The following is a 12,827-nucleotide window of genomic DNA, read 5'->3' as shown; positions in this document are numbered from 1 at the left end:
GTGATATGAAAAACCCACAAGAACACAATAGTCGAAGATTCAAAGGTCTCATTATTAACAGCAATAACTTTTAAATTGTTAATAGCACTTTGAATATGCTAGTGTATACAATAATGTGTTATAATTCTTTGCATATAATTTTTTTGTTAAAAAAAGGATTTGAAACTCTCAAGTCACAACTCAAAAGACCATGGATAGCTATTATATAATTAAACTGAAATTAAAATATTTTGAGAAAAAACACCATATTGTTTTATTTTTCCATTTCATATTACCTACCATATATTCTGATCATTTTGCAAGTTTACTCACCAAAAGAAATACCTTCATGTTTTTATGGTATAATACCTCAGCTTAGGGGACTGGAATGCAAAAGTAGGAAGTCAAGAAACACCTAGAGAAACAGGTAGATTTGGCCTTGGAATACAGAATGAAGCAGAGCAAAGACTAATAGAGTTTTGCCAAGAAAATGCACTGGTCATAACAAACACCCTCTTCCAACAATACAAGAGAAGACTCTACACATGGACATCACTAGATGGTCAACACTGAAATCAGATCGATTATATTCTTTGCAGCCAAAGATGGAGAAGCTCTATACAGTCAGCAAAAACAAGACCAGGAGCTGACTGTGGCTCAGATCATGAACTCCTTATTGCCAAATTCAGACTTAAATTGAAGAAAGTAGGGAAAACCACTAGACCATTCAGGTATGACCTAAATCAAATCCCTTATGATTATACAGTGGAAGTGAGAAATAGATTTAAGGGCCTAGATCTGATAGATAGAGTGCCTGATGAGCTATGGAGTGAGGTTCATGACATTGTACAGGAGACAGGGATCAAGACCATCTCCAGGGAAAAGAAATGCAAAAAAGCAAAATGGCTGTCTGGGGAGGCCTTACAAATAGCTGTGAAAAGAAGAGAAGCAAAAAGCAAAGGAGAAAAGGAAAGATATAAGCATCTGAATGCAGAGTTCCAAAGAATAGCAAGAAGAGATAAGAAAGCCTTCTTCAGCAATCAATGCAAAGAAATAGAGGAAAACAACAGAATGGGAAAGACTAGAGATCTCTTCAAGAAAATCAGAGATACCAAAGGAACATTTCATGCAAAGATGAGCTCGATAAAGGACAGAAATGGTATGGATCTAACAGAAGCAGAAGATATTAAGAAGAGATGGCAAGAATACACAGAAGAACTGTGCAAAAAAAATCTTCACAACCCAGATAATCACGATGGTGTGATCACTGACCTAGAGCCAGACATCCTGGAATGTGAAGTCAAGTGGGCCTTGTAAAGCATCACTACAAACAAAGCTAGTGGAGGTGATGGGATTCCAGTTGAGCTATTTCAAATCCTGAAAGATGATGCTGTGAAAGTGCTGCACTCAATATGCCAGCAAATTTGGAAAACTCAGCAGTGGCCACAGGTCTGGAAAAGGTCAGTTTTCATTCCAATCCCAAAGAAGGGCAATGCCAAAGAATGCTCAAACTACTGCCCAATTGCGGTCATCTCACACGCTAGTAAAGTAATGCTTAAAATTCTCCAAGCCAGGCTTCAGCAATATGTGAACTGTGAACTTCCTGATGTTCAAGCTGGTTTTAGAAAAGGCAGAGGAACCAGAGATCAAATTGCCAACATTCGCTGGATCATGGAAAAAGCAAGAGAGTTCCAGAAAAACATCTATTTCTGCTTTATTGACTATGCCAAAGCCTTTAACTGTGTGGATCACAATAAACTGTGAAAATTCTGAAAGAGATGGGAATACCAGACCACGTGATCTGCCTCTTGAGAAATTTGTATGCAGGTCAGGAAGCAACAGTTAGAACTGGACATGGAACAACAGACTGGTTCCCAATAGGAAAAGGAGTACATCAAGGCTGTATATTGTCACCCTGTTTATTTAACTTATATGCAAAGTACATCATGAGAAATGCTGGACTGGAAGAAACACAAACTGGAATCAAGATTGCCGGGAGAAATATCAATAACCTCAGATATGCAGATGACACCACCCTTATGGCAGAAAGTGAAGAGGAACTAAAAAGCCTCTTGATGAAGGTGAAAGTTGAGAGTGAAAAAGTTGTCTTAAAGCTCAACATTCAGAAAACGAAGATCATGACATCCAGTCCCATCACTTCATGGGAAATAGATGGGGAAAGAGTGGAAACAGTGTCAGACTTTATTTTTCTGGGCTCCAAAATCACTGCAGACGGTGACTGCAGCTGTGAAATTAAAAGACGCTTACTCCTTGGAAGGAAAGTTATGACCAACCTAGATAGCATATTGAAAAGCAGAGACATTACTTTGCCAACAAAGGTTCGTCTAGTCAAGGCTATGGTTTTTCCCGTGGTAATGTATGGATGTGAGAGTTGGACTGTGAAGAAAGCTGAGCGCCGAAGAATTGATGCTTTTGAACTGTGGTGTTGGAGAAGACTCTTGAGAGTCCCTTGGATTGCAAGGAGATCCAACCAGTCCATTCTGAGGGAGATCAGCCCTGGGATTTCTTTGGAAGGAATGATGCTAAAGCTGAAACTCCAGTACTTTGGCCACCTCATGTGAAAAGTTGACTCATTGGAAAAGACTCTGATGCTGGGAGGGATTGGGGGCAAGAGGAGAAGGGGACGACAGAAGATGAGATGGCTGGATGGCATCACTGACTCAATGGACATGAGTCAGTGAACTCCAGGAGTTGGTGATGGACAAGGAGGCCTGACATGCTGCGGTTCATAGGGTCACAAAGAGTCGGACATGACTGAGCGACTGATCTGATCTGACCTCAACTTAATTCATACATAGACAAACATGCACACATAAACTGACAGCATATATTATAAAATAATTTTATTATATCCAAACTTTCCCAGACCTAAATAAATATATTTTGGAAAATTTTGTGATATCCTGTTCCATAGTTGACTGTCTGTTTTGCCTTAGAGGGAAGAAAGAAGCGATTGAAAGTTCTGAAAAGGGCACCACTATAAATGTTGGAAAGAGGCCTGGAGAGAAGAAATCGTAAAAATATAATTTCATCAACACTTTTTTTAGAGGAAAGGAAGACAGGGTTCTTATCATAGAAATTGTTATTTTTGAACAATTTACTTTTACTCTGTGTCTACTGTTAAAGGGCCATCACTAAATTGTTGAAAAGTGTCACATAGATCAGTCTTGTTAACTTTATAGTTAAAGGGAAGTCACTCAGTCGTGTCCGACTCTTAGCGATCCCATGGACTGCAGCCTACCAGGCTCCTCTGTCCATGGGATTTTCCAGGCAAGAGTACTGGAGTGGAGTGCCATTGCCTTCTCCGAACTTTATAGTTAAAGGCCTTGTAAATCTACTGCCATGGGTAAAGAATGAAATCTACTGATAAATTCTGTTTCCTTACAGTTACTTTTTAGTGTCTAAAGTAAAACTGTGACAAAGAGCAAAATGATCATTTCACTGACCAGGTATATATATATATATATATATATATATATATACACACACACATATATATATACATATACATATATATATTTTATATAAAATATATATTACATTGTGGTCTCTTATTATTATAATTACATCTATATAGTTTTGTAATGATAAAAGCATTTGTACAACTTTATATTAAAAATCCGTATTAAATCTGTTACCTCATTGGTCAGCAACATAATTTGAATCATTGTCTTTTAATTTTGTCTTTTAATTTCAAGTATATTGCCCTTTCTAACCTATCATAGGGCTTCTTGATAAATCTCTTAAAGTTAAATCCAGCAAAATGCACACTGTCATCCTTAGTGCACTTTGCCAAGCTTAAATTATAGTATATAGAACAAGACTTATTTAATTGAGTGTTTTGTCACATACAACATTTAAGTACTTTGTTTTAAAGGTAGTTAAAAGATAGATGAATAGTCAAGGAGATTGCTTGAGTTCAGAATAACATTTCCACCATTCTACTGCACAGAGTAATGATTCCAAAAAACATTTCTCAAGGCCAAAAGACATTCTATCTTATTACATAATTCTTCTTCCTTCCATTACATATCATTCATAAACATTGCCAAATTATCCTTCACTGCCAATTGAAATAAATGACTTCAGCATTGTTATAAATATTTCAGTTTAAACTGTGTGTTTATGTGTATATATGTTATATGACAGATAATCAGTATATGTATATGAATTGCTAGTCAACTTCAGGTTTGTTAATCAGAAGCTGGCCTTCTAAGTCAGATTAAGAGGCCCTGAGCTAGGAAGCTCCAGAAAACATTTGTAAATAGTACTAGGATTATCTAGGAAGCTAAGAGCCTTGGAGTCATTATGAGTGTTAATCTCCTTGTTGACCCCATGGACTGTAGCCCACCAGGCTCCTCTGTCCATGAAATTCTCCAGACAAGAATACTGGAATAGATAGCCATTCCCTTTTCCAGGGGATCTTCCCGACCAAGGGATTGAACCCAGGTCTCTCGCACTGCAGGCAGATTCGTTAACATCTAAGCCACCAGGGAAGCCCAATGGGTGTTAATACTAGGGATCAATTAATTGTTTGGGGCATTTAGTGTCCCAGAATTTTGCAAATTGTCATGACCTTAGAAATTATCTGGTCTTGGGATGGCAATAGTGGAAAAATTAATGCTGCGTTAGACTGATTGGAACTTGCTGCCTGGACCACTGTGCTAGAATATATGAAGCATGTCATAATCAAATAGCCTTACCTACTACAGGTGAGCCATGGAGACTGGTAGCATAGTTGCTGAGGCTCAGATTTTGCCTCACGTGCCCAAAGATGTACCGATCGTTAGCTCTGAATCCATGACTATAAACAGGGCATCTGACTCATAATCCAGTACTATTCGCTCTGCTCTGTTGATAAAGTAGAAACATATCCAGTTGACTTTCTCAGAGTGAATCCACAGAGACATTCACAAGACTTAATTGAGAGCCTGAAGAGCCATGCAGGGCATGCTGGCTGCTCTGAATCGATGTCCTGTGTGTTAAACTTACTGAGCTATATTTATGGTTATCAAGGCAGAATTTACTTAAGGTTGTTCTGAAGCACTTTGGGTGCTTTCTTTATTAATTATATTTATCATATTCTTGTTTTGCTTTTTTTCTTGGAATTCATAATCAGGCATGCCTATTCTTGTATAGTCTACTAATTGGATTTCTGTAAATTAAATATACTAAATATTCTCTATGTTCAAGGAAAAACCCCTCATGTGAAACAGAAAAGCTAGACGAAAAGCAAACATTTTCATTCCAGTGGGTAATTTTATCTATTAAAAATTTTTACTTTAAATCTAAAAACTGATTAACTTCTAATAGAGGCTAAAACATTTTGACAAAATATAAACCATCACCAATGCTGGCTTTGCTCTGTAACCCCAAACCTTTTATAAAATCTTGTCTAGCTGATTAATATAACAGAGCACTTCAGCTTTGGTGAAATACACTTATTCAATTTCACTGAAGATTATAGGTTTCAAATAATAAAATTGGATTTTATTGAGGATTGAAGTGTGTAAATAGAACATTTGATTGAATTTAATAAAATGGTATCCTGCTGATGGAAGCAAGTCATTTCCTCTAGTTTTAACTTGATTACAAAGACAAGAAGTTTTATGAGCTATTCTGAATGGAAAATTTCTTTCTGTCTAGAGAAAAGGACTATATTGAGACTAAGAAAAGTAAGTAGTGCCATTTATTATTTTAAGTAAAAGAGTTGTGAATGTGTGATTAGTTTTGAAATTTAATAGAACTAATTTCTAATCTGTATTTGTGGCTATTTACTTGATTACTAGAGTTTACATGTGCTTAAGTCCAGGAGATACATTTATTTCTCTAGGCTTTGAGTAGTTCTATCTTGATGACTTTCCTCATCTGATATTTGCAGTTCTGTTTTTAATCAGCTGCAGTGACCTCAGACCATTACTTCTTTTGTCACGCAAAAAAAATCACTACATAGTAACCAGTGTTACTCAAATTTTTGGTTTTCTGTAGTCAATTCTAAAGTTTCATATAAAGAAACACAGGGCAAATTTTTTTTTTCTAATTTCTAATAAAAATATGTATATAAAATCTGGGAATGACTTATAATAACTTTGTGGAAATCAAAACCCCGTGCCAAATATTAAGGCATATGGAAAAAAAATCATATGAAAATACCAACATTTCAATGTTTTGTTAGACTAAAGAAAGCGAAAATGTCTGTTAGTCGTTCAGTCGTGTCCCACTCTTTGAGACCCCATGGACTGTAACCCGCCAGGTTCCTCTGTCCCTGGGATTTTCCAGGCAGGAATGCTAGAGAGGGTTGCCATCCCATTCTCAAGGGGATCCTTCTGATCCAGGGATCGAACCTGGGACTCCTGCTTTGGAGGCAGATTCTTTACCATCTAAATCACAAGGAAAATCAACTGAAAATGCCTTTTTCTTTAACTTTTTCATCACAGTGGAAACTTTTATTTTATTTTTTTTACAAAGAAAAACATTTTTAATATACCCACCACTTAGAACAAATTAACTTATTTTCTAATGTTTCTGTGGCATATTTTACATCCATATTTTTATGTAAGAAAAGTATTTCACTATTTTAATAAAAATGAAACACACGTAGAAAAGAATCAGACATTGACAAATAATGCTGAATATTTTAAAATCTCCTCACATTCAATTACCCAGAAATATTATTATCATTACATTAAATGTGCATACTTTCAGATGTCTTTTTGTGTGTACACCTACAAATATAGAGAGAGAGAAAGAGAGAGAGAGTGGGAGAGAGGGAGATGTGAGTCTTGAGACTGATTTTTTTCCTTTGAAATGCCTTTGAGATGCAGTTGGGATGTTTTCTTTATTATTCAGTGGCCGTTCATTGATTTTCTTCCTCCTTCTGATAAGAGATGCTAATTTTCCTTTGGAGAATCATTCTTCCACTCATTCTCCATTCTTAGTATACTAACCACCATACTTCCAACCCTAAGCTCCTGAGGTATTCACATAACCAAAACCTGTTCTCCAATTGCTGTCAGTGTGAGAGGAAGGGCAGTAATGGAGATGGTCTTATGCTGTCTATAATACACTATACTAAAGTCTTTTTTTTCTATCTTTATTTTTTAATTTAAATTTATTTATTTTAATTGGAGGTTAATTACTTTACAATATTGTATTGGTTTTGCCATACATCAACATGAAACTGCCACGGGTGTACACGTGTTCCCAATCCTGAACCCCCTCCCACCTCCCTTCCCCATACCATCCCTCTGGGTCATCCCAGTGCACCAGCCCCAAACATCCTGTATCCTGCATCGAACCTGGACTAGTGATTCGTTTCTTAAATGATATTATACATGTTTCAGTGCCATTCTCCCAAATCATCCCACCCTCTCCCTCTCCCTCTCCCACAGAGTCCAAAAGACTGTTCTATACATCTGTGTCTCTTTTGCTGTCTCGCATATAGGGTTATTGTTACCATCTTTCTTAATTCCATATATATGTGTTAGTATACTGTATTGGTGTTTTTCTTTCTGGCTTACTTCACTCTGTATAATAGGCTCCAGTTTCATCCACCTCATTAGAACTGATTCAAATGTATTCTTTTTAAATGGCTGAGTAATACTCCATTGTGTTTATGTACCACAGCTTTCTTATCCATTCATCTGTGGATGGACATCTAGGTTGCTTCCATGTCCTGGCTATTATCAACAGTGCTGCGATAAACATTGGGGTACATGTGTCTCTTTAAAAGATTGTTAAGTTTCAAAGTGTATATTTGTAAGCCAGAAGATAGGCTAGATTGTTCATGAGGCATCTTTATAAACGTAGGATTAGAATTAAGAAATGCCAGAATTGCAGACATTATGTTTACTGGATTGATAATAAACAGTTTTGGAGCAAGATAGATTTCACTGTGGCCTAAAAGAGTATTTTGGGTTGATTATCATTCAGCAGCTGATTCAAAGTATCTGCCATTTCTATTCTTTTATGCAGCAGTGTTTTCAAAGAAATAAAAAGGTAAACAGTTATTAAAAGGAGGATGTATCTATTTATGTGATAATGGCTATGTGTTGTTTTTAATGCTTCAGAGAAAGTTACATTATATGGGGAGAGGGAAGGGTCACCATAGAGAATGGGGGTAAGACAAAAGTAAGAGTAATGGAGTAGATATAGCCCCGATGTATGGGAAAACAGTTTAGAAACAAAAGAGGCAACAGCAAAAATTACAAGTGCTATATGGGAAAATGCCTTTGGTTCAGACTCTGATCACACTGGGAGCTATTTGAGGGCAAATATTAGAATGCCTATTTGAAAACAGAAAAAATGTGTTAATATGTGAAGGATGATGGCTTGATATGATAGAACTGAGATGAATAGAAGGAAGAGCTATAATTAGAATAAAAGTCAGATACAACTGAGCGACTTCCCTTTCACTTTTTACTTTCATGCATTGGAGAAGGAAATGGCAATCCACTCCAGTGTTCTTGCCTGGAGAATCCCAGGGACAAGGAAGCCTGGTGGGCTTCCGTCTATGGGGTCGCACAGAGTCGGACACGACTGAAGTGACTTAGCAGCAGCAGCAGAATAAACGTAGTTATACTTTAAAAGGTTTGAACCATAGAAGACCACCTCATCAAACACATCAAATCAATTAGCTTGAAATGTGTTCTGAAAACAATTTCCAGATGTGTTTTTAGTAGGTGTAAATTTTGTAATTTGAGAGAGGAGCCACAAAGCAAGAAGGATGAGAAAGCATCTGAAAACATTTCATGTAAAAGATGTAGAAAAGTAGAAGGAGTAAGTATAGAAAAAGGATTATCATTTAGGATGGGAGTCTAGAAAAGGCACCCTAACCCTAATCAAAATGTTTAAACAGAAACATATGTAAATGGTAGATAAGAGTGTCATACAGTATGAAGCAGGACTTTTCACTTGGAAAGAGAGCTCTAACAGAACCTTGGGTGATGTGTGTTAATTTTACGATCACGAAAAGTATGTATGTAGGGACTTCCCTGATGGTCCAGTGGTTAAGATTTCACCCCCCAATGCAAGGAGTGCAGGTTCAATCCTTGGTCAGGAAGCTGAGATCCCACATGCCTTGGGACCAAAAAACCAAAACATGAAACAGAAGCAATATTGTAAGAAATTCTATAAAGATTTTAAAATGGCCCACATTAAAAACAAAATCTAAAAAAAAAAAAAAAAAAAGGACTTCGCTGCTAAGACTTCATGCTCCCAATGCAGGCGGCACAACTGAAAGATCCCACATGCTGCAACAAAGATCAAAGGTTCTGCGTGCTGCAACTAAGACAGTGCAACCAGAGAAACAAACAAATAAGTGTTATGAATATTTATGCAATTCATTGAATGTCCAATATGGACCTTGTTTCCTCTTTCTCTAGCCAGCTGTCCAAAATGTACGCATGTTTGTCAAGTCATATATGTGGTCACTTTAACTTCCTCACTGTAGTCTTGTATGATTATTAGAAACAAATACAGGTAGATTCCCTATCTCTTCCTCTTTTGTTTGGTTTGGTGGGCATTTATCCTGTTCCTTTATCTGCTGCCTATTCCTCTGTCTCTTCATCTTGTTTAAATTGCTGAGTTTGGGGTGTCCTTTCTGTATTCTGGCAGTTTGTGGAGTTCTCTTTATTGTGGCGTTTCCTCACTGGGTGTGGGTTTGTACAGGTGGCTTGTCAAGGTTTCCTGGTTAGGGAAGCTTGTGTCGATGTTCTGGTGGATGGAGCTGTATTTCTTCTCTCTGGAGTGTAATGAAATGTCCAGTAATGAGTTATGAGATGTCTATGGTTTTGGGGTGACTTTGGGCAGCCTGTATCTTGAAGCTCAGGGCTGTGTTCCTTTGTTGCTGGAGAATTTGCTTGGTATGTCTTGCCCTGGAACTTGTTGGCCCTTGTGTGGTGCTTGGTTTCAGTGTCAGTATGGAGGCGTTTGATGAGCTCCTGTCAATTAATGTTCCTTGGAGTCAGGAGTTCCCTGGAGTCAAGGTTTGGACTTAAGCCTCCTACTTCCAGTTATCGGTCTTATTTTTACAGTAGTTTCAAAACTTCTGCTTCTATACAGCACCATTGATAAAACATCTACGTTAAAGATGAAAAGTTTCTCTACTGTGAGGGTCACTCAGAGAAGTTCACAGCGTTACATCACAGCAGGATCCTCTATGACCCACCTCCCAGAATATTGGAAATAAAAGCAAAAATAAACAAATGGGACCTAATTAAACTTAAAAGCTTCTGCACATCAAAGGAAACTATTAGCAAGGTGAAAAGACAGCCTTCAGAATGGGAGAAGATAATAGCAAATGAAGCAACTGACAAACTAATCTCAAAAATATACAAGCAACTCCTACAGCTCAACTCCAGAAAAATAAATGACCCAATCAAAAAATGGGCCAAAGAACTAAATAGACATTTCTCTAAAGAAGACATACAGATGGCTAACAAACACATGAAAAGATGCTCAACATCACTCATTATCAGAGAAATGCAAATCAAAACCACTATGAGGTACCATTTCACACCAGTCAGAATGGCTGCAATCCAAAAGTCTACAAGTAATAAATGCTGGAGAGGGTGTGGAGAAAAGGGAACCCTCTTACACTGTTGGTGGGAATGCAAAGTAGTACAGCCACTATGGAGAACAGTGTGGAGATTCCCTAAAAAACTGGAAATAGAACTGCCTTATGATCCAGCAATCCGACTGCTAGGCATACACACTGAGGAAACCAGAAGGGAAAGAGACACGTGTACCCCAATGTTCATCGCAGCACTGTTTATAATAGCCAGGACATGGAAGTAGCCTAGATGTCCATCAGCAGATGAATGGATAAGAAAGCAGTGGTACATATACACAATGGAGTATTACTCAGCCATTAAAAAGAATACATTTGAATCAGTTCTAATGAGGTGGATGAAAGTGGAGCCTATTATACAGAGTGAAGTAAGCCAGAAAGAAAAGCACCAATACAGTATACTAACGCATATATATGGAATTTAGAAAGATGGTAACAATAACCCTGTATACGAGACAGCAAAAGAGACACAGATGTATAGAACAGTCTTATGGACTCTAAGAGAGAGGGAGAGGGTGGGAAGATTTGGGAGAATGGCATTGAAACATGTAAAATATCATGTATGAAACGAGTCGCCAGTCCAGGTTCGATGCACAATACTGGATGATTGGGACTGGTGCACTGGGACGACCCAGAGGGATGGAATGGGGAGGGAGGAGGGAGGAGGGTTCAGGATGGGGAACACATGTATACCTGTGGCAGATTAATTTTGATATTTGGCAAAACTAATACAATTATGTAAAGTTTAAAAATAAAATAAAATAAAAAAAAAAAGAAACAAATACAATACCAAAAGTATCAGTTGTATTGGGACACTGTCAGTATTCCTAAGAGAAACACCATTCTATAGCTTCTTTTCATTTCTGTAAATTAGTTGAAGAAAACAACTTTTTGGTTATCAAAATAATTTTAACACAAGCCATCCTCATGCCATGCCTAGTATGAGTATCACTTTTCTTCTGTGTGAAAATGAAATCACCAAACATCTATTATAACATCCATATTACCAGCTAAAATATTGGTATTAAGCTCAGAATTGACCTGTGGATCTAATTACCTGTAGGATGATTAACATCTTCACTGAATGGTAAAGAAAGAAAACAGAAGCTGAATAATGTTAATAAAATAAATCAGTTTCAAAAGTAAATGAAACCCAAAGCAACCATTCTAACACATCTCATTTTTACCCTCACTAGGGCCTCTCTTCTCCACTAACATTTGTTTCAAAGTCAGACAGAAAACAGCCACCTGTTTTACTTGTTTTTTTTCAGCTTATATTCCATTTCTACACATAAGGTACCAAATTAAAAAAGACTTCTATATTATCTTCTATACCCTGTAGGAGCATGGTAGAAAAATAATTTTGAAAAATAGAAAACATAAACTATGTATATAGTAGTATTTAGTAGTAAACAAATGTCAAACTCTTAAGGCATTTATGAAAAAGAGGAAACTTTGTTTATTAAATCAATTTGTGAAAGCAAGTTTTGGGACATAAATATTTATAGGTTTACAAAGTTTCAAAATCTAAAATAGCATTCAAGATAATGATTAATGCTGTCAAATTGAAGCATCAATAAAATAAAGATAATTATCTTTTGAAATATATCCATCCCTATGTCAATTTTATGTCAGTATTGCTGCTGCTGCTGCTGCTGCTAAGTCGCTTCAGTCGTGTCCGACTCTGTGCGACCATATTACATATGTCTATTTTGAGAATAATGGCTAATAAAGCTACAGAAGCAGTAAACAATTCAAACTACAGAACTTTGATTTGGAAGTATCTTTGCAGGTCATGCAGTATATTTTATATATGTTTTAGGTAAGAAAGTTGAGTGGTATGGAGATTCTAATTGAATGGTACAAAATCTTGTGTCACAAAAGTGAATTATTCTTACTCCCAGTTTAGACACATACCACTGTGTAATTGTCCCTTGTAATGACCTAATCTCAAGATATTTATGAGCAACAATACACTCTCATTCTAGGTGGTTATTTTGTAGTCAGTTACATGTTATTGCTATTACTGTCATTACAATCAACTCCCCCGTTTCATTTAAGTGAAGTCAAACTGCATCATGTTGCAGTTTTAGTTAATCAAAATGATAAAACAGAAATTTATAAAGGTTAAAGAAGTGTTGCTTAAGAAGACTTTCAAGCATCGTCTGTTGCTTTGTATGTATTGTTTTAACAGAATGACACAAAGCTCGAAGGGCTTAATATATACATTTGAATGTAATAGTTATGTCCCACTTAC

This window comes from Bubalus kerabau, chromosome 2, assembly GCF_029407905.1.
Source record: "Bubalus kerabau isolate K-KA32 ecotype Philippines breed swamp buffalo chromosome 2, PCC_UOA_SB_1v2, whole genome shotgun sequence".
Lineage (NCBI taxonomy): Eukaryota > Metazoa > Chordata > Mammalia > Artiodactyla > Bovidae > Bubalus > Bubalus kerabau.
Note: the sequence above shows the minus strand (reverse complement) of the source record.